Raw genomic sequence first — 3272 nt, 5'->3', positions numbered from 1 at the left:
AAAATAAAAAATGAAAAAAGTAAGTGGTATGAAAAAAAATTATATAACTAATTATAAGAGTATAAATTGTAATTTAAAAATAAAAAAAACATTTGATCTTTAATATTATCTTGGGATGTGGAGATTTAAAGTTATGGGTTCTACAACTTTAAATTTATAAATTAAGGGTGTAAAATAGAAATGAAAAAATAAGTTATATAAAACAAATTAAACACGATAACTATAAGATATAAAATGAAAGTTTTAAAAATAATTCACTACGTATTTATGTCATTTAATAATATGAGACTAAATTAAAAAATATTCAATATTGGGCTCCTTCTGGAGGCATTAATAAGACGATTATAATAATATAATTTGTAGTAAGTGAAACGTATTTTTTTAATATATTTTAGTTAATATACGATTATGTATGATAATATAATAATGATATAAAATGAAAAAGATATAAAGTAAACTAAATAACTAACTATAATGGTGTAAAGTGTAACCTAAAAATTAAAAATAATTTGATTTTAATATTATCTTTGAAACGTGGAGGAGGTGTTTAGCTTCAAAACTTGTATACAATGCATAAGGGGTAGTACCTCTTAAATTTTAACTCTTAACCGTTTGGCATGCTTATACATCTATCTATATTTTATCTTATAAAACATTTGACAAAAACTCTGAAAAAAAAAACAACTTTCTAAGCATTAGGTACTGCTATATAATGCTAATTACTTAGTTTTCAATGCTTAGGTACAACTTAGCAAACATGTATATCCAATCCCTTCATCGATATCCTTAAAACATGTCTATGTTACGTCTCTCCTCAATTCCACCATCCATATCCCTTTATGTTACGTCTCTCCTCAATTCCTCTATGTTCGATTTCAAACAGTCTCCTCTCTATTTGATTTCAACCAGATTATTTCATATTGTTTTCTCTATTTTAATTTCAAACAACCTCTTTGTGCATATCGTTCTATTGATTTCAACTGCTCAGACGATTAAGAATGAGATACTTCACATCCTCTACTCGTATATATTTGAAGTAGGTTATCAAAATCTCTTATTTTTGTTTTTCAGAATACAAGCAGAATCCAATTTTCCAAGCATTGTTTCCTTTACCATATTGTTCAATTTATCGGGGTTCTCTATGGTATTTGTCTTTATTTTCGCACTTTACCATATTGTTCAATTTCTAGGGTTTCTCTATTGCATCTGTTTTTATTTTCGCGACGTAATTTCTAATTATGATTTTTGTTGTTGGTTTTATCTGTTGTATTATTTTGTATAAATTTTGTTCTACTTAGGAATGGTTGCATTTGAACCCAATTTGGGTATCATTATGTAACGCCTCAACCCACACATTGCATGTAACATATATTTCATACAAAAGAAAGACATGATATTATCCCATTCAGGCCCATTAGTACAAGAATCTAATATGACCAAATACAAGATCCAAAAATGCTAATACATCACTTGTACTAATCAATCAAAATTATACATCAAAGCAGATCTTCAACCAGAAATGCATATAGGAAAATATCATATTTTCCCTTTTTCCTTACAGTCCGAACCTCCTGCAATACATAGTTAAAATCACAAAACGAGGGTTAGACCGAAAGGTCTAGTGAGATACCCTATTTATGTNTGACAACATAAATCACATATGCATCATTATCATTTTTCATAATATACACATACTTGAATATCATATCGATAATATCAAGTCATCATAATCTTTCTCACCAACATCATCTTTCATATCATGCATATACTTAAATATCATGTACATCAATATAATCAAGTCATCATCATATGCATATAAACATATCATGCATATATCATGGATAAAATACTTTTGTAATAATCATGTATATATCCCATAAAAATCGCATAATGTACTCACCTTGAAGTGTTAACGTTCAGTATGCTTTTCTCTCCCAAACGGCAACCTATATGATAATTATATCATGATATCTCATTAACATCTAAATTTCTCCAAAAAGTCAACAAAAGTCAACTATTGTCATTCTGCCCCAACCTAAAGTCAAACTTCGTATACGAGCATCTTAGTATACCTCAAACAACTCTAATTGACCTATTATTAACAACCACATAGGTCAAACGAACCAAAAGTCAACCCTTGGTCAACTTAGTCAACTCCAWGGAGACCAAAGCCTCTGTGGCGACCAGAGCCTCTGGTTGTATTGACCAGAGCCTCTGTGACGACCAGAGCCTCTGGTTGTAATGACCAGAGCCTCTGGTTGTAATGACCAGAGCCTCTGTGACGACCAGAGCCTCTGTGGCGACCATACTTAGAGAATAATTCAACATCATACCAGAGCCCCTCTGGTCTCTCTCCCAGAGCCTCTGTGGTCCTACACAGACTTGAAAGCTAAAGTTTGAGACATAAGGCTACTAAGGTCCTACAGAGGACCTAACACGAACTTAACCAAATAAGGAGCATGGACGATGGTTGAGTGTTTTACCTCTAAATGCAGACTTCGGATGGGGACTTTGAGCTCCGATTTCTCTCCCGATACTTAATGAAATCTTAAGAAGTTTAAATGCAAACTGTAGAGCAAAGTGAATTCTATTTATATGCTGAGGTTTTTTGTCGTAATAGTTGAATAATCGGACCAATGGGGAGCTTCAAAGGAGAGGTCAGTATCATATCTCTGAATTGCAGATATTGCAAAACAGGTCCTCCTGTTGGACTTGTTAGTCTCTGACCCGACAGAGGTCACTTTCATACCTCTGCGTTGCAGGTCTGGAGCGTAAGTACAAAACAGACACCCCTGCATTTGCAGGTCTGGTGCAAATTTTACGGAACAGGTCCTTCTGATTTGGACCTGTTTACCTTTGACTCAACCCCTTTAACTTTCGAAATTTACAACCTTTACCCTTGACCCGACATTTTCTTCCACTTAAGGTCCGAACATTAAACTTATTTTGAGATTTTGATTACTACCTCCTCAACTAAAAAATATAAATATTTTATCACCTCAAACGAATTTAATAAATTGAGCATTATCTATATAAAGACCTGTACGATATACATACATACATATATATATATATATATAAATTTTGGGTTTTACAGTGATATTCTTCAAGTTTTATGTGATGATCTTCTCTTCGGATATTACTTGTTTTAATTCCTTGCTTATTCTTTGTTGAACGATGAGTTGGTTTATCGTTTAAAGCTTGGCGATGAGCCCGTTTATCGACCAAAGTGTTGGCCGATAAACCATCTCATCGCTCAAAGCTTTCAGTGA

Source organism: Cynara cardunculus (assembly GCF_001531365.2).
Source record: "Cynara cardunculus var. scolymus isolate 2C chromosome LG 16, CcrdV1, whole genome shotgun sequence".
NCBI classification, from domain to species: Eukaryota; Viridiplantae; Streptophyta; class Magnoliopsida; order Asterales; family Asteraceae; genus Cynara; species Cynara cardunculus.
The sequence above is the reverse complement of the archived record's forward strand: the minus strand, read 5'-3'. Positions refer to the sequence as shown.